Consider the following 27,584-nt stretch of genomic DNA (forward strand, 5'->3'; position numbering starts at 1 on the left):
CAAATGAGTTATGTTTCTTGCTGATTGTTTTCACCCTTTACGTCTATTGCAACTCGTACCTCCGATGATGTCATGACAATGACGGCTGTCTCAGAACAACACAATGTCACGTAAAAAGGCAAACCATATCATTTCCAGTAAATTCGTAGTGACAACGAACGAAGAGGGAGAGTTCCTAACAACATAATAACAGCGCTCGGGATGTGCAGCGGTCTTCAACACCAGTTGCATCTGTGCACTAACGGAAGTTTATCTACTTATGACTTATACCAGTAGTACAGTGCTGCTACCTATATATACATATAATTACGATGAGCACTAACTTCACGCTCTTGTGCGAACGGCGCTGGTAGAAGTCGATGATTAACTGGGCATATTTTGCACAGAAGGCCAGCACAAACGCAGTGTTTGTTTGACTGCTAATTGAATCGTTAAACGGAACTTGCCGCACAGAATACAAATGCAAAGCTCCCCAGTTTCCACCCGTGCCGGTCGAATGTTGCCTATTCTTGCTGTTGATCTCAACGAAACGTTTCTAGGGATAAACGCATAGGAGCTTCGCCTTCTATGCACGTATAGCCTGTATCTTTTTGGTGGGTCTATTTTTTTGGGCTTCAAAGTTCGTAATAGTTTGAAATTTAGTTGAACGCCACGTACATGCCCTATTGACTGATATCTGCTAGCTCATTTACCCTTCGAATTATTTATCCACCCTACCGTCTACGTGATGAGTTTTGCCTTAGCGTTATAGAATATTAAAAAATCTTTATTCTTGTTACACAATACCTGAAAAAACCCGAGTTACAGCTACGCTCGAACGGTGAAAATTACCTGAACAGGCAGACACAACGTATCCAAAATCTGATTCTACGCAACTATTGTCGGCGTCGTCAGAGCCAGGTCTGCAATCTAAAAATTGTAAAGCAGTCCGACGGTGAGCGTCACGGAAGTCCGAGTGGTCGGAGCGATTCAGTGAGACCAGTCATTCACACTTAGGGTTTGCCCCTTCACGTGAGTTCTACGCAAAAAATTGCTTACTGCGGCTGAGTGGCGTACGTATTTTATGTTATTGACGGTGACAAACGGCATAAACCACAGGAGCAGATCCATGATAACGAGAAATCAGCTAGTGCCATTAGTGCGGTCGGATGGTTTAGTGGCTGCTATTTAAATGTAACTAATTAGACAGATATGTGATTATACCGTAAGTATATAATGTATAAGCAATCCAGAGCACCCATTCGTACTAATCTATTAAATATTAAGAAAGGACTATTTGTTCATCTATGAACTGGCCGGTCGACCTTTGCCTTTGCTAATGACTAATTATACAACGTTTGACCTCGCAGGTTCTCCACATGCGTGTGTTGCTGTTGTTCTTGTTTTCGTCGAAGTCACAAAGCCACCGACAAATTAGATTGTACCTAATACCACCGTCGACGCTATTACTTTCATTTTCGGCGTCAGACGTCATAAGTCGTCCTCCTCATCATGATCACAGCCAGCATTATCATCATAGTCGTCCGAGAGTGAATGATTGTGCAATCCCTAACAAATTGAAACTTCCCATTTGGTCCGTTGATATGGGGCACAATTCGCGAACAGTTGAGCTGTGTGCCTCAAGCGAATCAAGTACCTGCCTAGTGCCTATTTGGTTGCCTTTTATTTTATCCCGCCGCTTTATTCTACCCCCGCCTTCCCCATATTGCTAATTCCGCTCTACAACCGATTTAACGGAAGTGGCAGTGGGGGCCATCATAGATAACGATCATTGATAACGGATAACGCAGCTGCGATTATTAGGACTACTCGGGTTCCTCACTGTGCTATACCGTGTGTGTACGTGGGTGGTGACGTATGAGCCACAGCACCGATTTGCCCTTACAAATCGTTCCACGTGAGCAATGTCTTTCGTCCGAACCAGCATATACTGTAACGCGGGCTATTCCCTTCCATCCGCCCCGCTACTGCTCTTTTTGTTAGTTAGAAGAGCGTATACTCCAATTATCACAGTGGCTATCAATACTATAGTTGATTGCATTGCACCGTTATTTGTCTCACAGGTGGACCATAGGTAGGGCCACGCACCAGCGCACGAACGAAATAATAGATCAATAACGAAAGTGAAGATCAATGAGTGCCAAACAGCAATTCAGTGAAGATGGTAGCAACAAACATGAGGGATATGATAAAAATCGATACCACAACAGTGTGGCAGTATGTGTTTGGGCCGTGCATCGTGAACCCTATCCGCCCCCATGACAGCAGAGCCTACGCGAATGTTACCTGCAACATTTGGTGTAACATTGCCCCATCGACATAAATTTAACAACTATCTACATTATCAAGCAATGGCAGCGACAATACAAACAAGACGATTACGAGCCTCGGCTATTAAGACAAAAGACGAGTGCAATATATGTGAGCTGCAGGCTACGGCGGATGCGGCAGAACGCAGAGTTTACAAATCAGCCAAAATAGTAAGAACGATAAAAAAAGGCCAGTGTCGCGTTTGAATGCCGATTTGTTGCTAGTCCAATACATCTGCAGCAGCGGACTGCCATTAAAGCAGCATGCTGCGACACGACACGATACAATTATGGGAGAATTATCGACTGTCGCTGAGGCACATCAGGGCCGATTTGGTCAATATTACATGTGTGTTCATCCGGTGCTGCCTTTCAAGAATAGTGCGGTGATATATGAAGCAAGGCGAGGGTATGGCGTACAAAATGGGTTCATGGTGTATTTTATGGGTTGGACAACAACGACAAGAACAACAATTATGGCAACTATATAAACGCATAGCAAAATCGCTTTGTTGTAGTTTGTAATCAACTAATGCATATTACATACTCTTTAATTAATGCCAGATCAATGTAGGCCCCTGCCAGTGAATGCTGGTAATGATGCCCCGTCGTTTTTCTGTTCGTTCAAGTCGATAAACGACATAGACCGACAAGACGTTTGCTAGCGACGACGTCGGTGGCAGTAATGGACTAACGTTCCCGAGACGTACAAAAAAGATGCTATTCTGGGATGACAAAACAGCCGAGAAAACCAAATCTGGGTAGAATTGTGTGTTGGCCCGAGTACGCATCACGCATGAGTTTGGATGTACGTATGTACGCGGGGCAAACAGTGATCTCCGATTAGAATTGTGGCAATAATAGCAGCTGAGTTGGCTTTGATTTTATCAACGGTACATGGGCTGTTATTTTTACTATTATATTTACTTGTAGCGATAATTTGCAATTAATCTCTTACGGTGTTGAGAACACATCACAGATCAGTATGCACACGTATAACATATATCGGTACGTGTACTGGTCACGCTTCACTGTCATACGCTCATAAGACGAGCTCAATGCTCTTCACGAACTGGCAGTATTTCGAAATTGTCCAAGAACGTTGAGACGAAATCAAAATTCATCCAGTAGGGATGAGCTTAGTCGAAGTGTGCTTCCATTGGCTCGTATTTCTGTATGAACCCTATATTTATAGACATATTGCCACATCACGCCAGCCAAAATTCTGCTGGCATTTATAGGGATTTTGTATCGGAAGCAGTGTTATATATTTCAAGGCGTATTCATGCAAAAAAGCACATAGCCTCGCATGGCAGCGCTCCCGGTTGTTTTCAAGTATTTACTATCAGACGTCGATTCCAATTAGTTTTCAAGATAAGCCCTCGATTGTGTTGGGTTAATATGAGCAAAGTACATGTAATGTATATTGCTTTGGTAAGCAACAATGATTACGGTACGTAGCGAATCAATGCTTCTGACTGAGTAACAGAATGGATGTAGATGTAAGATCTGTAATATTAATCACTCCCAAATGACGACACATAGAATGCGAAATTGGTGTAAATTTTCCGGCATTATTCGGTGTAATGATGGAACGGGTAACAAGCTTGCTAACTAAACTAAGGGATATGCGCGCGGTCTAGGTTCAGGTAAACACATTTCGCTTGGTGCTGGCGAGAAACCAGCAATCGATAACGTAAATAATATCTAACGGCTTAATAAATTCGTTTTATCAATGTGACCCTTTTCCTCTTCTAGCTACCGCCCTTCCGCCTCTCCCACGTCTTATCTAAACATTAACAATAAAAAGTATCGAAACTCTTTGCTCACTGCATCGGTTCTTTGATTTCCGTTTGCTCTGCGCCTTTTGCAACAAAGTGTGACTTCCGTACGGATTCTTCCAATCATCTCTATCGCGTCCCATCTAATTGTATGCATGCGAAAGATATGTGCTTGCTAGCTCGGCTGAATGAAGTCAAAATGAACCTAAAGCTGGACACCTAATCGAGCTGCATGGTCATGACGGAAGACACAGTGAGGGCGAGGTAATGCTAAGCGCAGCGTTCGTTTGCTTTAGAAGTTCAAAGGTAATAAGCAAGATCTGCAGTTGAACATAATAGATCAGATGCTGGTGACATTGTATGCGCCACAACGTCTGCTGTTTGACAGCAGCCTGGTAGACTGGGTTGCAACAGACGCATAATGGTAGCAGCAAGCAAAGAGTGAGAGTTACAAAGACATTAGTCCTTTTTGAGTTGGGCATTGGGCTTACCTCAGAAGTGCCGTGCTCAAAGGACCCCTTCTCCCCCTCTGATGTTGGTGGTGGGAAGTGACGTTCGTTGGGATTCAGTGTGGCAGTGGCTGACTGTCTTATGGGCTTGTGCTTGGCCGGATCACTATCTCGCCAGTCACGAAGACCCTGTGATCCCGATGACCCCTACCCATGAATGGAATCATCGAGTAGTCGTTGCAGTAGCACCAGATCTCGCTAAAGAAATCCGACGACATTTGGAACTAGACATATAGGCTTCTTGTTCCTATGATTTTTCTGGCTTTCTGCTGGGATCGGCGTTCTGGTTGTGCCAAGCCGGGCCTTTGCCACAAACTGTACGCGGCGGTGGGGCCTTCAATGTAAAAATGAAGACAACGGAGTCATTTAGCTTCTTGCCCCTTTTGGGTAGCTCATCGCGTTATCCACCGTTACATCATTGACAATTACCTTATTGTCATTATGGCAATTACGTGAATTGAATGAAACGCTGGGGCAGCGAAGCCAGCTGGAGCTCAGCGCTGAAGAAGGCAACATTGCTGGCTGTACGGCTATTCCTAACACGAGCGAGAGAACTGACTTTGATAACTTTCGGACTTACTTCAATTAGTAGTTCACTTTAGCCTTTATTCTCTAAGTTGGCATACGCTCAACAGCGAAAACGATATAGTGGCGTGCCATTTTCACGGTCGCACGTTAGCGAAGCAGCTCACGCTTCTGTCTAGTGCCGCAGCCAGCATCAGCGCCAGTGGTACGATCACCAGCATCGTGAGAATGCACAATTAAATTAAATAGTTGATGAATGAGTGAATTTAAAGAAAAAGTCGTATCTATCATAAAGTCCTTTACAGGGAGGCAACAAGCGGCTATTGACACGCGATTGCAATGGCTGATACACTAACACGGTAAACCAAGTTATATTACCCTTCATAGTTGCTTGGGGCCTGCTACGCATTTAATAAACCCCTTGAAGCCCGAACATTTTGCATGGAATCGGCAATAATTATCGATCAGCTCGAAGGGATCCAACAGTTCCAGCTCGTACGAGCAACTGAAAAGGCCACCCGACAGCCCTATCGAAAGGTAGAGCAGGAATAACCCAGCATTTCGGCTAGCCGTATTCGATGATTTCATGTTATCATTGAGTCGATTGAGGGACAGTGACTCGTAGAAGCGTATTATTTGTTGCGCAATGACACTGGCCTATTTTATGGCAAATTAGAAAAGCGAGAGGAAAAGGAAACACTCCGCAAACAAAGTGATGTTTAAAAGTCTAAGTGCGGGGTAAGGTGGGGCGCAAATATTCACTGATGAAACAAGGTAAGTTACTGTATTAACGAGATATTTTTAAATGGTGATTAAGTTGACTTCGTTTGTAGTTGTGTGCTCATTTCATAATCCTTCTATGTTCAATTGTGGACCTGTATTTCGCCAAAGCAGGGTTATTGAATGACCAAGCAGTGCATTTGTTAATATAAAGATAGCATCTATCCTTGCAAAAGTGAGCATACGAATATTAGAATTCTGTCTACTGTCTTATCGTGAAATTACGTAGAGTCCAGCTGCAGAAATAGTAATAATAGCAATGGCTAGGATATAATCAGTAAGATAAGTCCCAGTACGTTGAGTACTACCGGTCCACTAAGACCTTCTCTGAGGTCTTCTTGAGGTTATACACGGTCTGATTAGAATCACTGCCATACTGGTTCAAGCAGTCGCGAGTCACCTGATCCGAACTACCACTTTCTGACGGATACTTCATGCCGAATGAGAGGGAGGCACATTACGTTTAAGATACTGAAGCATTATTTGACAGTGATAAAAATTAACCAATGCCACCATTTCACAAAGCTAATAGTTATTTCCTAGTAGAACAAAGTGCCCACTGATCTCTCTGTGATGACACATGTTGTAATAATTATGTAAATTTCCGGCAATTCATTATCATCTTTTGTATATTCAGTGTCCCAGCCCGTTTCTACGTTATATACGCTTTACATTTTATACCGATTCCGTACCTTCCCAATCTGATGTAAATAGAAAAGTATGTGGTTTATTTTACATGTGAAGTTCAGTAAAGGGAACAAAAGTAACGGGTCGCAGTTATCAATGATTTAGTTATGGTTGGCACTATATGCAGTTTGTGTTGGCCGCTCCTTTTCTATTAATCAGTATTTGACCGGCACCACTTTGTCAACAGTGAATGCATAGTAGCATTTTTATTATTGTACCTTGGCAATACAGACCGAATAGCAAAGGTCGGTGGTAAATGCGACCTTGCCAAGGTCGACGCGTCTTCCAGAAAGATTCATATCGAACGCCGCATCCAACCGAGATAAACCGCTGTGTAGCGTTCGCCTCACATGCAATGGCGTCACAGTGAGGATTACCAGCCCCGGTCGCCATATCCGAGCGAGTGGTAGGTGTTTTTTCGCGCGACTGCGAGAAGATGTTTGTCGGTTGGAAAACCGGCAGCATGAGTGCTTACCGCACGACGAGAAAACGCGTCGACAAGTAATTGAGTATGAAAGATAATAAAAGGAAAGTTCCACATTTCATTGAGAGCTTCTTCGAACGACGGTAGCAGTTGCTCCCAGCAGCTTCTCTTCGTTCAACTCAGGATCAGTGTGGATGGATTTGTTTATTGGTCTAAAGCACAATGCACTTTCGGGGCTATTGACGCTTTTTATCCTACTGCGGTGTTGTAATGGAAACATACCGTTTTATAGTCACTCATCGGGTGTTTGCCAAACCCGCTTATTGAGGAGGGGTTTGAACTACCCATTTCCATTTTTCATACAATAAATTGTTAGCTATATTTCCTGCGTATTAGAACATTATAGTCGTGGAATTACTTGATGCGGTTTAAGTGATGTATCACTGGCGAAAGTACTGCATCTCAGCTACTCCAGAAAACGCTTGTTAGATTAAAGAACATGGTGCTTTGTGAGAATTACATAGCCGCTCAGTAACTTCGATAAAATTCTAAGTAATCGAAGGTCTGATTATGTTAATTACTAAGAATATCGTGCAGTTTCTAAGCAAGCTTTTATTAGAGGTACAGCTTGGTTAGAGAGAATTTTATCAACATGTTACCATTAAATATATGCAATTTTAGGCGTCAGACGAGAAAATCGATAACCGGTGGAATGAAACCTCACATTGGGGGCGGTACGCCGTAACATAAGCTTGGTCTTCGCAAATAATTATACGCAGGGGAGTGAAATAGGTCCAGCGATACCGTAGACCCCTATTGACAGTGAGCCCATTAAAAATTTTGACCTTAATCAACGAGATTTTCATTTGCATTCCGCGTATTGTTGTTTATCTGGACGTTCCAAAGTTTCAATGCGCAAATTCATTCGGACTTTGATAGACCGATTGTTAACTCATCATGAGCCCGAATACCGAGCTGCTTGAGGCATCGATACTATAGTATCAAATTTTTATATGGGACCACCAGATGGTAACTAGGAAGCGGTGACTGAGCAGTCACTTAAGCAATCAAGACTAGATCCACCAAAGACTGCTGCAGCTTTCGTTCTCAAGTGTTCTCAGCATTAACATTTCGCCTCCTGCCCAGCATTCACCTCATAAGCGAAATGGAACAGTTATGGGCAAAAATCAGAAACATCTGTACAGAATACCTATATGACAAATGTTATTACCACTAACAATCGATGTACGCCAAGATGGTGGACGGTTCACGCAACACAACGCCCTATGCTGCCTACCGTCTTCTGATAAGAGGCTAACATTTAGACGCGCTCGGACAGCATTACCATTATCTCTCTAGCTATATATCTAACGAAGGTACAGTTGCGATTCGGAGACGCCAATGAATCATGCCAACGTTGATAAATAGCTATTGTCGATTCTTTATTATCGGCGTCTTTTTCAAATCTCGTCCTTGAATAATAAATCTGATGTCTAATTGAAACTTTCGGCTTTTCTGCAAGTTACTAGATAGTTACCTTCCGGCTAATACTTCGAGCTTATAAATCAAGTCAAAGTGATATGTATCCATATTTGTTATGGCGTTCCTTGTGCGTAGACCCATACATTTGTACATATAACTATGGGACAATGTCATTATGCATCGAGCCCACATAGACGTGTTCGTACCGCACGGCGCTGTTTAGGGCGTTCTATTCAAGGGAACATCGTGTTGGCGACCTGTGCACATATATGTATAGCACGCATATGTTTGACCTATATGGTTAATAAGGCTAGACATTCTTGTTCGTTGTACCGTCATTATTTCCTTATAGATGCTTTTGCTAGTGGGTGCTCATTTGACATTTGGTCAAGTACATCACTGTGTCCTAATCCCATCTAGGAGCATATGCAAAGGAGGATTTTCAACGGCACCAATCCAAACATCAGCTGTTCTAGAGCTGAAACATAAAACGCATGGCTATAGTTCACTCAGTCGTACGTGATACGAACCTCTCACGTTGCCATTTCATACGCGCGTTTCTAGCGATTCCCGACGGCTCCCAGGAATCGATGTCACAACGCATTGGACACCGGTACAGGTCAGGCCGGGAAGGCCTGGCACAAGTTAGCCGGCGCATGGTCACCGTAATTCTGTTGTCATGATAACTCTTATTATTGCCGTCGTAGTGGTCGTAGCAGTTCAAGACATTATTGTTGTCCTGCCGTCAATGCGCCCCTTGGCGTGTCGCCAAAGATCCGTTCCGAGCCAGTTTTTCTCTTTGTGCAACTTTCAGCTTTGTCACACCTGTGCTTGCTACTATTGCCGTTGTTGTCGATGGGAGAGCAATTAGAACTAGTAATGGCAACATACAAAAACGGCAATGGCATATTAAGCCACTGCGGGGCAAACGAGCTGCTGGGGAACCGCCTCTGAGACGATAGGAACGAGGAGACAATAGTATCATATTTATATATGGCCAAACGGCTGAATGCGTCCATCCATTGATCGAACGCATTATTTGGCTAATTCACTGTCACGCACGCTGCGTGAGCTAGCCAAACAACGACAACAAAACTACCACAAAGCAACTACAACTCTACGATCTATATTGGTATTTTAGCACGTAAATTAACGTATAGAAGGCAATAGGGTGTCATCAGCTATCAGCTGACTTAGGCACATTATAATGTTCTGTTCTGTTCTTGTCGTTTAGACATTTGAGTGTGTACGGCGCATAGACCAAAGCACGTTGGTTTCTAATGTTTCATGATTCATTCTGATACCAGTGCGGGACGGGCCTTTAGTTGCAACTACTGATCATATACACGCCTCTCAGTATTTTTTGCCTGCTCAGATCTTCTGTGGCCTTATTGCTTCGTACCTTCAGGAACATTGTGTGTGTGTGTGATATTGGCTGCCATAAAGTGTATAAAACCTTATTATACATCGAAAGCTAATGTACCCATAACGTATGTCGATGAAGGTGCCTCTTTTTTCTTCAAGACTACCGTATTTTCGGTGCTTCGGCTTCTTCCCTTCCTTAAAACATCGGGAACAAGATACTATAATCTTTGATATATGCATCTTTCAGTTTATGTATATATATATATTCAAATTCATACGTCAATGTCACTCCTTTATAGAACACGTAGCATCTGAACAGAGCAATGATCAGGCTGAAATATGTTTACCTGTCTGTCGTCTGATATCGAGGAAATGCCTCGAAAATCGCAAGCTAGCCATGTTTCCTAAGGAATGAACTTCCGCGTACAACTGGTCAGCAATACGTTCAACATAAATGAAGACCTATCCATGTTGAGAGAAATTTACTTAACGAGAACATCAAAGGCTCTGTTATAGGGGTCTTACCAACCACATCAAATCTATATTGTTCTGTTCGACCAAATTGGCGTTTACATGCCAGGAGCCTAGTGTCTTTTGTTTAAGCTTTGCATAACATAGACTATGTGTGAGTACCTGAGCGTTACGACTTAAGAACGAGAAGGTCGTAGAACGCACCACGTTAATGAAGATAAAATATTAGAAAAATTGCAGACAATGTCCCTAACATACTATTTTCGTTACGAGTGCCACGCCGTTGACAACCACTGTACTCTAAATATGAAATCAGAACATGGCAGCATCGTGCATACATTCGCCGGATGAACGAAATGATTCAGACAAGTGACTTCGACTGTTCATTTCAACAATTAGAAGGTAACGACGTCATTAGAAAACAATAGAACTATTGAGATTAGGCGAATCTTTACGGTACATCCTCTACCTTTTGGGCACAGATTATACTACTACCATACTGTATTGTAGATCTATAGATTTGTCGAGTACTGATGCGGCGGTGAAGGCCGATGTAACCCATGAGAAGGACAAAATGGCTGTGACAGATATTAAGGCGATCATGGTTATTGGTTAGAGGAATAGTACGTCCACTGCTCGTGCTATACTATAATGCGTAATGCAAATGAATATAGGTTGTGTTCCTAGCATATTAACATCAATAACCGCTTATTACTGTTATTATATAAGCAGAAGGATCGATCAAACGATAGCGATGGCCATAATGAAATATCTAGTACGCGAATATACTTGACAGGAGTACTGCATAGAGTAAGGCGCACATTGCGATGTAAAGGCTGAGTCTTCCTATGGGTGACGGAAGATTTCTGTATGATATTGCGTATGTAATGCACGCCACTTACGGCGAACAGCTAGGAATTAAGGAACAGTTGTTTGTGACATGTTTGTGGATGACGGAGTGTCGCAAAGGAAACAGAAATCAATTTTATGAGGCATAAAGTCGGACTTTCGCTGGTCTTTTCTTCGGCTTACAGGGAACATATAGAAACATATGTTTTGTTAAGGATAATACGGTGTATTTATTGTCTTTCTCTGAATGTTACTTTCACCTTCTGACGGTGTCAACGATAACGACAGTGGCGGAGCTGTTGTGGGGAGGCAGAAATCGAACGGCTGTAGTGACATATAACAGGGTGTTTAATGAGACAACATCAATGCGATGCCATTCCAGAAGACAAACTGGACGAGGAAAAGGCCTCTATCTCTCTATATATATACATGAAATAGAAACTAATATTGTTATTATTGCCGTTTTCTCCCTGCAGCTGAAGTGACAATGCCATAATTGACGGTCATCCTTGTACTATACATAGTTTATACATTTGATATGTTCATTATACATTGCGTGACATAGTTATTATTTATACAACAAACTTTCATTCACTGTTTACAATTTAATTATCTGGAACTTATTTTCGGCAAAAATGCAACTGGCGGCGTAGAAGAGACTCGCATCGTGAACGACATGATTTTCTTTCTGGCTGGGCATTTTTCCGTTTCTAACATATAGCACTGGATGCCCACTAGGAGGAAGAATTGTCGCTTCGAAGAAAGCACCGAAGCTTTGGAGGACAGGGGGGCGCCAGGTTTGTAGGAGGCCAAGCGACAGCTTTCGCTCGTTGCTCATATTGAATGCTAAGAAAAGGCTGACCAAGTTCGTTTAGAGCAGTGAAAGTTTTCGCTTTTTCTGGCCTGTCTTCTGGGAATCACTTCGGCTGGGGTAGTTGCCTTTGAGGTTGTCACCGTTGTTGGCGTGGTTGTCGTTCTTCTTCTTCTCACGGCTGACTTAGCCATTGCTTTCGCTGTTAGTGCCAGTATCGGAGTGAGGCTCATTCCGTCTTTCTTTTTCTGGTTATCAAGTCCTCTGATAACGTAGGGAAAATCCACAATTGAACAATGGTCACGCCGCTATGAGCCGCAATGAAAGAGCTGCCCCAGTATTAACAGCTTAGGCAGATAACGATGGACGTTACTCGGAAAAAGGAGACATTAACGGTAGTAGCAATGATAGCAGTGGCTTCTTCGGACGTTCACAAATGGGCAAAGTGCAGGCCATCGATGTAGTTATTGCCCAATGATTTCGCTGCCGCTGATGCTGTCGAGGATCTGTTGGAAGGATAAAAATAATCGCGATGTTTAGACCATTTCTGCTTTGTTGATCCTTTGTCTCTATTCGAGGCTATTTATTCTCTTCTATCGTCCTATCAACCAACAACAAGCTGTAGCTGTTACTGTTATAACTATCAAACAACCACAATCAGTGACATTAATATCTTGTAAGTGTATCGTTGTATGAAAGTGTGATCATGCGGAGGCTATATATATTTATAGGGCAGAGAGAGAGAGAGAGAGAGAGGGCGAGATAGAGAGGGAGGGGGAGGGAGGGAGAGAGAGAGGAAATGTACATCGAAAAATGTCGTCTTCGCTCTACAGATTACGTTACCGAGACGTCAGTGGACTGCCCTGATCCTGTCGAACCTTTTCTAGTTTATCTGCAATTGAAAGTTGCATTCAATTACTTCCCAACAGTCGATCTGTAACGAGTACTTAATGCAAAATAACCCCTATTAAACCAAGGGTCATCCCATAGACTGCTGTCATGCCATATTTGTCTTTGCTATTGTGACGTACGCTCTCAGTAGGCTGCCTAGCAGCAGTGTTAACACCAAATTAATCGCAAAGACTATTGATGCGAATGTGTTTTTGGAAAAGAAACATATGAGCGTCTCATGAGTGAGTGATTAAAACGATTACTTAGTACAAAAACACCTTCTATTTGAAGACTAATGTTATTTTTATCAGTAACTACGAATGTGATCACGCTACTTTGTTTGTAACTGTATTCTATCTTACGCACGCTCTCCAAAAGGTTCGGAATAATTACATGGGATGCGACTTCGGTGGAAATGTAGTTTGTTCGCAGCGTCACGCTTGTCATTGAAAACGATCTTCTCCAATGATGCAGCCAATACCTAGAAATAAAGTAGCTTTTGTTCCGTGCATACGTATGCACGAACTAAGAAAACTGTGAAACGACCCTTTGTGCACGACCGGCAATAAGTAGCCAATGATGCTCAACAACATAGTGATAATAATCCCCTACAAAATGCAAATGCTGCTATCTTCCGGCCGAACCACCCTACCCGTGGCTCCGCTGTCTCGTCCGCCCGTCAACGGAACTTCCACAGATTGCATTACCAACTGACCACTTTCTACACAGAAAAAGAAAGACCTGATAATTGTTGGTACCTTCCTCTGAGACAATGCAATTCACCCTGGAACTGACGCTGAGTGAGCGGGGACCTAGAATGTGACTGAGAAAAGCCCAAACGTACTACCAATATAGAATATCCAAATGGTGAACGACGATACCTACATCTAACAATGATGCAGTGCGCTATGTCGTAGGGGCAGCTGGGGGCAATGACAGTGAAGGATCGAAATTGTCATGGCAGTACTTGATTCGAATAACAGCAGACAAGGTGATGTTGTCAGTGGTATAATGATGGCGTCTACTTGTTGGCCAGCTGGCGGATATCACCAGTATATTCTTGGTAGCATATAATATGTATATAAAGCTATGTAAAAGTATACAAAGTTGCAGACTCTAATGGATGGAGAATCAGACCTGTGTAGATGGCAAGTCGTTCAGACCTGTAGTTGCGGAATTGGCTGGAGAAGAAAAAATAGTTTACGATAGAGCACTCAGGGGGCTGTGGTGGTACGACGGTTCTTTCCTATGAAAGAGGGTTACCCACTATTCGTTACCACCCATTGGTAACCACTGCTTTCGAAAGTTGTTACAGATATCATTACCGTATTTCGCTGGTCACGAAGGGTCTATGTGAATCGGTTCCTATCGGTCCACTGACGATTGCTGACGGCTGCGGCTTTCTATTTCCTTGACAATGTGTGCAAACACTGAAGCGCTATACTTAAGTAAATGAAATGCATCGTACCTCATTAGCTTTTTCGTGATTGTTTTTGCTCCTGCGGCGGTGATGGTACACCATCGTTGGAATAGATCGCTGTCAAGATATCAATGGCTTTTAGATGACGGGGAAGATAAGTGGGAGTAAGGCAATGTATGTCCTGGAATCGCAGCGCTCGTGCTGAAATGCAGGCTGTCATTGACGGCATCAACGGTCAATCAATCATAATTATACGCGGGTATTAGTCTTTGCATTCGCAAGAAGATGCGTAGACTGATAAAGGTTTCTGATAATATGACCTTTTCGTTCCGTCATTATAGCTCTTTGTACGTTAACAACATGAGGCCGCCGCACCAAAGTCGTACATGAATGAAGCCTGCATGTATTTGTCTGTATGTATACATTTTCTAGTGAGTACTTAAGCTGATATTTGTGCTGGACTAAAATTGCGCTAGAAGTCATATTTAACAACCAGTATCTAGACTAGTTTCTCCGTCCAGGTTTGCAATAGGACCATGAGTGAACGTACTGCTTACTTAACAGCAGGTTTAGAGTCGACCGTATATATATATGGTCGAGTAGATATTCTCTAAAAGTATAGCTACAGTTTAAGCGCATCTATGTAGGCACAAATACCAGATCGAAGTAAAGTTACTGTGTTTAGCAAGAACTTGCGAAGGTAATGACATTTGTACATATAACATTTGTAAATGAAATTTATCCAAATTGAATATGCACTTATTGCTAAGTCCTGAGTAGTTTTGTCTTATGGAAATGCGAACTTCTCACGGGAGTCATAAGGGTCGATGGCGTTTGTCTACTTCTTTGTCAATAATGCGCAATGCAGAGTCTAACTGGCACCTGTTTCTCCGACGGTACATGCATGCACAACATTACCAAATATACAGACAACTTCTCATAAAAGAAACGAACTTCCCAAAAAGCGTCAGATTCGTACTATCTTTAGACGTCGATAATACCCGCCTGGTATAGTATTGGGCAACGTGTACTTCACAGAGTGATAATTTTTTCATGGTACAAACGCTGCTTAATATATCGGACTCGTCCGTTAGTTACTTTGTAATTAACCGGTAGACATATCTGCAACTAGTAACTGTACGATTTTGTCCCATTGAACTATTATTATTTCAATTTTTATTGCGTTGTTATGATAGCATTACCATGAACAATCAGTTGAAGAAAATGACTATATCTATGGTAGAGGGGTTTCTGATATTAGATGTCCTACAGCGCGGACACCTAATATCAGTAAAAAAAGTGACAAACAGAGTCAAAAGTAGCTTCGCACATGGAGTAGACACTAGTTGGCAAATACAACAGGATTTTATAATCTATTTTGCTTCTATAGTAAGTTAGACACGAGCAAGGCCAGCTGCGTCCAGATCGGTAACTACCGTTTTATCGTACTAATAGTAAACAGAATCAAAAACTTCATCGAAGTTTTGGATTCTGTTACACGCTGTTGTTTCATTTCCGCGTCTTCACTACACAAACGGAGTATTGCTATTGATGGCGTTACGCACGATTTTTCTAGTTGTACGCGATCACATGGCCAGTCTTGGCCTGGAGTTCTCGCGTTTCTTTTTTACTGGAATCATAATTAGAATACCGTGGTGAAAACTGAGGTACTGTATACAACTGAGTATCCTTGTATATAGTTAATAAATGCTGATACATCATGGACAAAATGCTGACAAACAGGGGGGACGTGCCGTTTTTTTCTAATATAGTTCTTGGAATTTAATTGGTTCGGAGAGCAGACGATTTCGAAATAATTCCCATGAGGCAGCAATGCTTTCGAAATGAATTGGGCTTCGATACGGCTAACTACGTAATATAGCATAATTAGCATTGTTGATTTACTTTAGTAATAAAGGTAATAATTGTAAGGCAGAAGTAAGGCAATTCTCACTTCCGCTACGATTTAGCTTAACTGTATACGTGGTCGTAGAGTACAGACACACACGCACATACGTGCGTCCGACAGGTCCAGAATTAGTTTTACTGCACCAGGAAGCAAAGAAAAAGCGTCAAAAGATCTGCCGAAGATTGACGGTAGACTTGCGGGGCTTGTGCGCAATCCTTCGATTGACAAATGTGTCCAGAACAGCAACAGTAACAGCACTAATCCAGGGCTACCTGGAGCATCAATATGCTCCGCTAATAAAAAAAATTAGTTATACTAGGCGCTATGTATTAGTTGACTTTTGGTGTTCTTGTCGTCCTGGCATGTTGTTGGTCTGTGATACCCACTTGACCTCCGATAGCTTTTTCCAATGCTCTGCATTCTCTCTACTGATTTTATTGCTTCTAAACCCTCACAAAAAGATGTGCGCACAGCTCGACATCTTCTTCGTTGATCAACTTCTACATGTCACAATCGTTTGTGGATAACATGCTATTCCGTCCTGGCTGTTGATGGTGGTATTGTTGCTGTTGTTGTTGTTGCTGCTGCTGATAACGTTGTTGTTATCATCAGAGTGTATTTTAGCTCGCCCCCACAGTCGCCTTCGTTACGACAACCCCTGCTGCGCCTACTAGTTTCTGTTCCGTTTTTTTTTAGCGAATAATACCAAACAAAAAAAACATCACGAACAGGAATGAACTGGTAAAGGAACTGCCGTTGGGAATGCGTGAGGAGGGTTGATAAGGATTAACAGTCGTCATCAAAATGACCCGAGAAAATAATGAGTAGTAGCTTTGCGACCTCGCCTTCACCTGGTTGATCCCAATTTAGGTGCGCTTACTGCGAAGCAATGCATTTACTTTTAGAGACACACGTACAAACTGACCCACTGCTCTCGTTGCAGCTGTTGATGATGGTGCTGATATTGATGGCCCGACGCTTGGTGTCGATCACATAGGTACTGACCGTAAATCAAACTGGTCAGCCATTGTTTATGCGGCACGCGGTGATCGCACACATTTTAAATTATGGATAGTGTACGTAAACAGTGAAAAAATGTACGCCTACAGAGAAACGTTTATTGCGTACATTTAAATCCTAAACGCTTCGGTCATTCTGAAACAAGTAAAATTCTCCGAAATCAGCGCTATGTCAGGTTTTGTTTTTGCATGGAAGGAAAGAACTGTTAACAGGCGTGCGGACATCGTCATATAACAGATGCCGACGATATTTTCCCGTCTATTGATATGCTGCAGTGTGCATTCATCGACACGCTATACTGTCTTTAGATTCATTGTTTGTCTCATTGTTGATGTTATCATGATCGTTGATCTCATTATAAGGTTCAACTTGTGTTAGCTTTGAGGCCTCGAGCCTGGACATACCTATAACACATCGATGTTATTTACACCCCGGCAATTTTCGCTGCGTATCCATTTGCTCGTTCATTTTGGCAGTCCCCTTGCGGGGGGGGGGGGGGGAACTGGTTTTGCCTGGTACACGTTGTCTTGTCATTGACTTATTCGCTTTCCATTGACATTACTTTCCAGCCTGTTTTTATCCAGTAGCTATGTCCAGCTTGTCGATCAGGACCTCTAATAAACCAGTTTCTGTATTTGAATCGACGCTGGCTTGCAAGTTCCACCGTGTTCAAAGCACAACCGATATGGGTGTTCGACGACGCTTGCTAACGACCTCGTCGCCATCAGCACCACTTCAAAAATTACGACCAGTAGGAAACAGTAGCTAGGACCCAGTTGGTAAACTGATTATTTACAATGCTTGTTTCGAAGCGTAGTAGGACAAATTTGTTAAACAGTATCATCATTCGCCCTGGCCGACTAAATGGCGGATAGCTGAATCAGTTTTTTATTTTTCTTATTAAATTGACAAAGGATCAATATACATTCACTTCGTTAAATTAACAGTATCGGTTTTGTGTCTATGTGTTGTTGTTACCGTCATCGTCAATTTCTTTGCGTGAAAGTTATTATCGAGGGGGCCGAACTTTTTCTGCCAGAAGTCAGCTGTATTTAGTCGACTTCCGTTTTACACAGGTCTTCTGTTAATATTCTCTATAGTGATGCACGAGCCTCGCTGAATTTGTGTATACCCGGTGGTCACGTACAGGGGTCAATGTGAAGCCGGACTATAGCATTGAAGATATGCCCTCACGCAGAACACCTATTAGAACACTATTCATTTTTGCAGCATTTGTGAGACCATTATCCATTGTAGGGTAATAATTGTCACATGGCAGCCGTGTGTTGAATGATATTTTTCTTCTTCTTATTGGTATACTTATTACACACTTATTATTATCATTATTTAACATTCACCAATGCAGAAAAAAATCCTCCTTTCCTGATAATATTTTACCCTTTTTAGACATATATACGAAAGTACCGGAGTTACGCTTCTGGTTGAATCTTGTTATAGTCTAATGGAACGCGAGCGCCCATAAGTCGTGCACTTAATGCACTTAAATTTTATCAACAGATGCTTTTTCCTACCTAAACTATATCATATCCTCAATCTTACGGATATTTCCGTCCAAAAACAACTTTCGTCAGCTACGCTGTCATCTCCATCATTCTCTATCTAAGTAACGGAAGTCGCTTCCTCCTCCGGTCAGGAATGGTCGCCCATATAAAAGCTCGACTAGATAGGACCTGTTCTTTTTCTTCACGCGCGTTCCCTTTTTGCGACTTCGGACTTTGCACTAGCGGCGGCGGCGGCGGCGGCGGTGGCGGCGGCGGTGGCGGCGGCGGCGGCGAATCTACAGCCTGCTGACGCACACATTATAGGGTTTTTCTAGGCAAACGTTCAACATTGTAACATGGTGCCATTACTCTACAAAGTGGTAGAAGTCGAAAGCCAAGACGAGCTGGCCATCAAACTAACCATTCCAGCCATCGTTGAACTGCCACTGCCCTAACTTGGTGACGTCTTGCTAAAGAACACAGTCGTACTGTGACATGGTGAGTTCTTTGTGTAAGGTGTTAGTCAGCCATGGCCCAACAGGTGAAAAGGAAAGAAAATTGAAACCGTAGAGACGAAAACGTGTATCTGGATCGAGCGGTCGGTGCCAGAGACTTGCCCGTCTAGCCAGCGAATGAAGGAAATCGAATAGATACATCGCGTAATTGCTAGTAGCACACTATTCAACTTTGTGATATAAACACGCACTGTGGGAAACTTTCTGTTCCCCGTTGAATAGATAAGCTGGTGTAATTGATGCAGAATGTCTAGAGAAGCAGTAATGCGGTTAGAACATTTATATTGGACACTGAACACTGAATTTGAAGCATTTCACTGAAGCATTTCAATACACAATCGCTGGTCGGATCGCAGTGACGATGACTGGATTTGGTTACCATCAATTTCAGTCTGATGATTATGCCTACCTTGAGACGATTTGCTGTGACCGTAGCGATGTAGTTCAGACATGCTTACTGAATTAGAAGCTACGGATGTTCGATCAATAGCCAATCACTTGAAGCGGGGCTCCGACTCCATAAGATGCTCGAACAAACCGCTCAATCCTCTTCTCTGACATCAACCATCAATGCTCACTCATAAACGGTCACGTGATCTCTACGATACAGAGCAAAATGAGATTAAAAACGCGCAATAGAATTATGCGCTCTGGTTATGATCGGTACGAAACTGCGTTCTCACGCCAACATGAGAGGCATTGTAAACGGCTGTATTGCAAACTATGTATATCATACTATTCTTCAAGTGCTCGATTCCGGGTTCCATTATGAAGGTTCCAGCGGAAACAACAGAAGCGGACTAACCCGCTGATACGAATAGGCTTATCGCTAAACTGAATTTAGAAACACACGTCCGCGGTGTGCTCACATATAGGACACGGCCACATACGTAAGGACACGCAATAAGGACGTGGTAGCTAATCGATAGTCCCTCTGGTTAACATAAACAACAGCAATAAACCTAACAACAATTACCGCTGTAATGGAAGGCAACAAGACGCAGGCTTATTCAGCCAACCAGTAATAGGCCACCTTCTACTCATAAATTGCCGAATGAGAGCTGTCCTGCCAGCAACGATCAAATAGAACTAGGAGTAAAGAACACAATGAATGACCGGAACTAATGGACCAGACCAGGATCAAGAAGGAACAAGCCACACGGACAAGACGGGGTAATTGGCAAACACAGATGCTAGTAAAAATCGCATAAAACGATACATCCACAGAAATCAACTTTTTTCCAATGTTGCTGATTGTGTTAAAACTGAGCATCCGCCCAAAGCAGTGATCGTAACGGGAACAGACTACAATGGAACACTAGGACACTAGACTATCACAGTATTTATAACAGTTTTGTATAGTTTGTAGTCTAAAGGTACAAGTATAGTGTCCTTTCCGTGATCATCATAAGCGACCACATCATCATAAACATTATTTCCTTCATCATCAATAATTGGCAACAAGTGCAGACTAAATGTTTTTTTGCTCTTCCCTGCTGCTGTCACTGCTAGTGTTATTATTGTTATTTATGCACCGGTTCAATGGGTCGATGCAGACAGCTAAACAAACAGACAACCAACTGGGTAGCTGTTGTCAGCCTGTTTTCATGTTACGGTTGTGTTTTTGTTTGTCGGATCTGCGCCTGCTAAAAGTGCTTTTGTTACTGAGGCGAGAGACCCAATGGCTTTTTGACTGCCTCCAGCTGTGTATTTACTATTGGGCCAACTACGCCTGCGTCTGCCTGGTACGGCAGTTGCCACTATCCCCTCGTTTGCTATGGATAGCAACTGCAGTGTGGCTGGTATAAGATCAGCTGCAGGCGCAATAGAGGCCATACTGGTAACAGAAGCAGTGCTGGTAGCTGTTGTCAGAAATGCTTCATTTCTTGTTCTGTCTTCAAATGACTTTGACTAGACGTTCAGACTGGCACCCCTTATCCCATCCCCAAAGCACTAGTCGCAATACCTAACAGCAGAAGAAATAGCGGACCCTTCCTATTGGAATACGGCTGTTTCAAAGCAATTGCTCCAGCAGTTTGGATTACTTTTTGCTTCACTCACGGCTGTTTGACATACATGCGTCGAAGCTGGTGCCAGCGGTTGCTGTATATATATATATATATATATATATATATATAGTGTGTACGTCTGTCAGATAAACAGGGGTGTACCTAGACAGGGTTAAAAAACGTTTTTAACATGCGAAGAAAATCGTTTGCTAAATAACAGACAACTGGTTAGTTCTCTCACGAGTGTTATGCGCAGGTCCTGACAGAGACAAGAACGTAACGTAATTTATTATGTTCTTGTCTATTACGTGTGTATGGGTACTAATTGCGATCCCGGGCAATACGTGCGGAACGAATAGTTATTGGAAAAGCACCTAAATCACGCCACAAAGAGCTTTCTCGATAAAACGTGCAGGCTTATTATAAGATTGATATCTCAATAATGATAATAATTCCGTTGAAGACAATACCATAGAATTTAATTTCATCAACAACAACAAAATAACCAGGCAAGGAGTACATACAAAAATGAACTTCAAGACCAAATTGCAGTATCTTATATTTAATGGTGCACCAGTGCAGCTATATTCCTTCCAAATCTTGTCTCTCTAACACCGACAACTCCTATATCCCAGATGAACCTGAATCATTTTGATGGCATTTGCGATCTGATGCACAGGCTTTCACAGGTATCGCAGACAGCTAGTAGGTCGAATACTCCAGTCACGATTAGCGTATTCCACAGCGGCGTCATTTTCGTCCGTCCAGATAGGCTTACCTGTCGGATTCGTCCACCCGTTGATCTAGAGTTCTATTTTCGAATTAAATACTGCCAATAAACACACGTATCGACGGCATGGAGTTTATGGGGTTTACGGAAGCTTTATGTTCGAGGTTCGAGGCGCTAACAAAGAGATACAACACACCTGCACAACTACACAATCAGATTGCATTTTACGATCCGCAGCTGCCCGCGTCCCCAATTCGTGGTTCTATACACCTCGAATCGGACATGGATGTCGGCCTAGCATTAATGGATAATTTCGGAAAATCCACTAGTTTTCCAGTTGGTTCGACATCTTACGACGCATTGCGGACTTCGTAACCGCGTGGCGTCGATAGTGTCGTCTCTGTTAGAAGTCCGTCCGTATCAATAGCTGAAACGTTGAACTAGTAGCCACAATGCGCGCGGGGCGTCTTTAGCTGCGGTTCTCGCCAAATTATTGCATGTTCTAGCGGTTATCTTCGTGGTAGCGCTACTTTTTCAAAAATTTCGCTTCGTTTCGGCTAGCGATAAGCTTCTCTAGTCAGCCTAGTGCTCTCCTAACATTTGCTGGCCCGCCGTCCAACGGACGCTCGGCCCTGTGCAACAGCCCGGGAGTGTCGCTCTATTTTTTTCAAGTTTCCGTCGCTTTTTGTCGCCTACCCGACCGTTAAAATGGAACGGTGATTCCAGTCGCTGCGGTTTGCCGGCACGAATCGCTCACGACGCCGCAGACACGAGCTGGTCGATTACTGATTGCCTTTATGCGGCGTTCGCTAGATAGAGAAAATAATTTAGATGGTTCGTCATACATTGTGTAACACCCATATTGGTGTGTGATTTTTTTGTCGTGTTAATATTAACAAGACATGTAAGTGCATGGGGTAGCGAAGACGATGAAGGAAGGCGAGCTGTTGTAACGACCTGTACATCTTGTTTGTATAACGGCCCTCTGTACGTGCCGAATTGCGACATTTGCATTGGTCCGGGCCTATATTAACTTCTGACAGAGAGGGACACGCAAAAATACTGCACTGATCATACCTTTGCTCTGAGTGCGTGTTAGCCAAGAATGCGTGGAAGTAACAGGATTACAAACGATAGTGGCATGTCAAAAACAGGAACGCTATACGTTGTCACGATAATGGCACGTAAAAATATACGTAAATTAACGCATTAGGGTCTGAAAAAGCTTTCGTGCCAAATATGTATTTCTATAAATGAATTTCAACTAGGAAATGGCGCTACTGTTCTGGTCATAAAAAAAAAAAAAGATTGGTTGCTACCGTCGAAGTAAACCATATCTCATTCGTAACATACCATAAAAATAATCCTCTAAAACCGTGTTGTTAGACGAACCGTCGTGGGCTTTCGTTTCGATTGCTGATGTTTTTGAGTAAGTGAAATTATTAAACAACTTACAATCTCCAGTAACAGGTTTTAGATGAGTAGCAGCGCCATATCGTGGTAAGTTTGGGCATATAACTCTTATGAATGAGAAAAATTTTCTGCCAAAAAGAAGAAACGTGAAAAAGAAGATACTGACAAATGTGCCGAACTGCCTGTTCGAAACTGTTACCGTATCCTCATCTTCGCAATCATCGCCGGCGATCTTAACGCCATCGGCATCATTAATCAACTGGCACGTAATTTACGCGATTGATGTCCACAACCAGTTCTACGGTCGTCGCCAGCACGACCCTTTCTCCAGAGTGTTCTATAATGGATTAGTATAGTCTTTAACCAGCAGCCTTCGAGACACGAAAATCAATTAGATACAGCACTGATGGCGATCGCGATATTGAGGTAGGTACAACCATAGCAAGTTGCTTTCTTCTAAGGGATACCATAGGAATACTCAAAGAACCAAAGCGATCCAGTCAAATTAGATTTGTGTATATATAAACTAGATTGGGCATGGTGCAGTGGTAATATACGCTGGCTACTCGGTAGCTGCAACTCGGTAGAGCGTTGGGTTTCTGGATTGCCTATACTTGTTGATTTGCCAGTGAGAGCGATCCACAAAAAGATGGGCCTCTTCTGTGCATGATGTTTACGTATAGTATATGTTCAATTAGGCTGTGTGCACGCCTAACGATACTGGGGGAGGCGAAGAAGGACCAGTATCTCGCAAGGTTCAGGTTGTGGATAGATTCCGGTAGATGTTCATGAAAAGGCAAAGCGGTCGACGAGACCCGACGATTACTTCTGGTGGTGGCTGACATACGCGATATTTGTGCTCTTCAGTTAAAGCTCGTAGGTGTGCCATATCTGGCTCGTGCTACTGCTAAGCGATTTTTTAACGCGTATAGTCAACTCAGAAGCAACTGCCGTCATTGTTTGCAGTCCTGGTTCTAATGTCTCAACAGATTCTGTTTTAGCAGCTGATTATTCGCCAATGGCGTACGCTGACAATGACAAAGCCGTAAGGTGGACGGCAACGTATGCGTAATACTATTATATTATGAAAATATCACTCAAGGAACGTACGTATTTAGGACAGAGCAACACTAAAAGAAACGGCGATTTTAATAAGCGATAAGCCACATAACCCACTGACCGACCAATCAGAGTACGAGAATCCAACATTTGGCAGTATTTAATAACGACCCGAACTTCGGTCATAGGCATAACGATAGCAGAGAAGAGCGGTTGGGGCTGCGGCTTGTCTGATCCGTCGGCTGAAGCGGTAACAGCGGCGGCGGCTGTGAAAATGATGAAACTTTTCTATTTAACTTCAACTTGTTTAAGTAGTCGATAAATTGTGGTGTGGCGTTTATTCTGGCACTATTCGAGTGCTCGGCTAATTTTTGTGTGCGTTCTATGGGCGTGGACATTTTGAATCTATGGTTGACAAAGTATGTTACTTCGTCTCCTGTTAGAGAAGGACGGAGGCACAACAAGTTGAATAGCTACTTCTGCGTGGCATTTTGTAGAAAAAAAATGCATACAAAATATCACGAAGTAGCAGTTACTAACGTGTACGATAAAATAAAGATGAAGCCGAAGTACTTGGAAGAATAAGGAAAACAGTAAATGAATTAAATCTATGAATAGGCAACGATCCTTTGTGTTGCCAATGTTCTTTGTGCGTAGTTTTGGAACGTTATGTAAAGATACAGGGGAAAAGCGTCATCCAAGGAAGAACGAAACTTGGGTTTGAATAGAATGTGCATGTGTCGTCCATGTATATTTTTGGCCCGTAATTTTTTACTGTAATTAGCTTTATTACAGAGAGGTTATAATGTACGGTGACCGTGATTAATGAAGGGAAGCCCTTATAATTTGAACAATCCGATGTTTCCTATGTTATATTATATAAAAATCTTCTAGTGGAGCTGATGGCCCTAGACAAACAAGGCGAAAGGAACGTTACTACAAAAGCATCGCAAAATGTAAAGCGGTGTCATTACTAGGAAATTACATGGGAAAGATTTCATTACTACTATTATTACTGTTGTTATTTTATCAAGGAAGAAGCAAACAATTCATAATAAAAGACGTTACATAAAGTATCTATATATGACAAGAGCGCCATATACGGCGCCCAATATGACGCCAATTCGTTCGCGTATATTACGCATAGGCACGGCTCGTTAGAAGTGATATAATTAATTATGGTTACTGCACATTTAATCTATTCCTTATAGCTGGCAGTCTTGATGTGGCACTCTACCGATAAGATTTACGTGAAACGTGTATATATCTGTATAATCCTCGGCAACCCACTGAAGTCATTCTTGTTACCAGCAAAAGGTACAAAGTTCGTTGGATGCATATTATAAGCCATCAGTATTTGTCGCACGAAGTCAATTTTGCCACACGGTGTTGTCGTAAATACAACAGCAGCCGGCTGCGGTGGCTAACACCAGCAACTGCAGCGTCATCGAGGGCACAAGGAAAAATGGGCGTAGGGAAATCAAAAAGAAAAGAGTTGCTTTAGTGATGACACGACACGGTACGCTTGCTCGTGGGGCGTCGTCCACTAGCGACCCGCTCGCTATCATGTTGTAAATGTAAACTGGTTCCGATGAATTGCGAAGTCCTTACTAGGATGGACAATTTCGGACGCTGTTGCTAGAAAATCCTTCAATTTTTCCGCTGTGCCAATGTACTCTCGATTGACAATGACAGAGATGAAGCGTAGTTGTCGGCAGACAATATTCAGTTAGTGTATGATGTTGGAAATGCACGTCTTTTTTCCGCTAGACAACAACAGTCAGCTTGTCCTGCCAACGTCATGGTTGCCGTATAGATTCAGGTTTCGTTTGACATCATTGTAAGATGTAACAATGTAAGAAATCGCAATGGTTATCGCCAATGCAACCGCTAGTAGTTATACCAGTAAGACGATCCGTTAGCCCAATGCTGGTCCGTCCCCAAACGGAACTAACATGATTTATCCCTGAGTTCTTGCGGCGTTGAGGTGGAATAGATCGACCTAGAGCTCTGCCTTCTTACGCTGTACAACATAGGCACATGCGCTTCGTGCAGCTTCTGCTGTGTCTCTTGTTTGTGGGCATAAGTTGCGAAAATACAAGAGTGCACAAAGCGGGTAACGCGTACGTATACGCTATGCGGTTTTGTTTGTCTACCTCTGGATGCCACCGGGGTATGTAAAGGGGCAGAAGACAGCTTTTCATATTAAGCTGGTCCGTTTCAGAATTCGACTGAGTGATAACGGTGATGATAAATACTGGTACGCTATATGACTTCGTCTGCCTACCTTTAGATGCCACCGGGGGCATAGAAAGAGGCAGAAGACACTCGCCTTTTATATCATCCGGATCTGTCTCAGAAGCCGACAGAGTGATAATGATGACGATAAATACTGCTGGTTTATATAATCCGTAAGATACAAAGGTAAGCGATAGTATCGATCGCACGCCTACCGCCCGTTCCCTGCCTGACTAGGACGCATGTCATCGTCGTGAGTGACACGTACGTATTCAATTGTATTGCTTAACTGTCTACGCCCTGTTATTCATATTGAACACAGCGCAAAATAGCTCTATCTTATGCCAGTAGTCAATAACGCTATCTGGACTCGCCGAAGCTTTTCTACAGAATATATATACGTTGCTAGCGGCTTTCGTTTAGATCCACACGGTTAACGCACACATATACGCGGAGAGTGTACGCTATTTCTACCCTGTTACTATTGCCATCGGTTAAAGCAAATCTCGACGCCAGTCGCTGATACTGCTATCGGTCGATTTGGCGTAAATCGCCTAAAGTATGATCAACAGCTCTCGAATTTTGGCCATCAACAACCGATAGTGACAGAAATTTCATAAAACTAGCTCACATGTACAGGCAAGTATCACTCTCCGTATGGTAGCAGTATTAATGCTGGCCATACTAGCAGTGCTCCACCGTCCCGTTTACGCCAATATGTCTTGCTCGGGAACTCCAAATACTGTGTATTGTTTTTGATATAGTTATTGCCGCCGTCGCCGTCGCCGCTGTTACTGACCATCGTTCGATATGCCGATGGCAGCGACAATTTGTCGTCATGGTCTATGGCGATTCACGAAAAGGGAAGTTGATAAAGCATATGAT

The 27,584-nt window shown here is 42.8% G+C and overlaps 1 protein-coding gene and 2 long non-coding RNA genes across 7 annotated transcripts in view; 2 read left to right on the forward strand and 1 right to left on the reverse strand.

Annotated features, from left to right (window-relative positions):
* Positions 1-27,584, forward strand: part of LOC111248685 (uncharacterized) — a 166,750-nt gene that overhangs the window by 73,323 nt on the left and 65,843 nt on the right. The window lies entirely within an intron of this gene.
* Positions 1-27,584, forward strand: part of LOC111248687 (uncharacterized) — a 122,753-nt gene that overhangs the window by 59,819 nt on the left and 35,350 nt on the right. Inside the window, exon 1 of one of the 2 annotated variants that reach the window (XR_015327131.1) lies at positions 19,095-19,233. The exons of the other annotated variant lie outside the window; for it this stretch is intronic. This is a non-coding gene — a long non-coding RNA (uncharacterized LOC111248687). Of the gene's footprint in view, positions 1-19,094; positions 19,234-27,584 lie in introns of those variants that run through there. 2 annotated transcript variants of the gene reach the window in all.
* The window catches only part of LOC147756041 (uncharacterized), a 36,715-nt gene continuing 19,877 nt past the window's right edge, over positions 10,747-27,584 (reverse strand). Inside the window, exons 1-4 of one of the 2 annotated variants that reach the window (XR_015327142.1) lie at positions 20,227-20,344; positions 13,278-19,849; positions 12,837-12,885; positions 11,373-12,499 (exon numbers count right to left, since the gene is read on the reverse strand). This is a non-coding gene — a long non-coding RNA (uncharacterized LOC147756041). Of the gene's footprint in view, positions 12,500-12,836; positions 12,886-13,277; positions 19,850-20,226; positions 20,345-27,584 lie in introns of those variants that run through there. The other variant, XR_015327143.1, reaches the window with a different exon arrangement.

This window comes from Varroa destructor, unplaced genomic scaffold (genome assembly GCF_002443255.2).
Source record: "Varroa destructor unplaced genomic scaffold, Vdes_3.0 BEIS01000004.1, whole genome shotgun sequence".
Lineage (NCBI taxonomy): Eukaryota > Metazoa > Arthropoda > Arachnida > Mesostigmata > Varroidae > Varroa > Varroa destructor.